Here is a 258-nt window from a genome sequence, read left to right on the forward strand (position 1 = left end):
GGAGCACAATTATTACTGAGGCTTTAATTGTGGTGTGAAAATCTCCTGCTTTGGGCAATAAATCCTGGTTCCCTCCTCTGGCATCCAGCAGTTCCTCTCTGGGAACCAGGAATGGGGATGGGGACAGGGATGGGAACCTCAGGAATGGGAATGGGGACAGGAATGGGAACCTCAGGAATGGGAATGGGGTCAGGGGCGGTGGGGATGGGGACACTGGGGACAGGGATGGGGACACTGGGAGCAGGTTGGAGGCACCAG

The sequence above is a fragment of the Empidonax traillii genome, unplaced genomic scaffold (assembly GCF_003031625.1).
Source record: "Empidonax traillii isolate 1590-97213 ecotype Southwest subspecies unplaced genomic scaffold, ASM303162v1 scaffold3606:size12076, whole genome shotgun sequence".
NCBI lineage: Eukaryota > Metazoa > Chordata > Aves > Passeriformes > Tyrannidae > Empidonax > Empidonax traillii.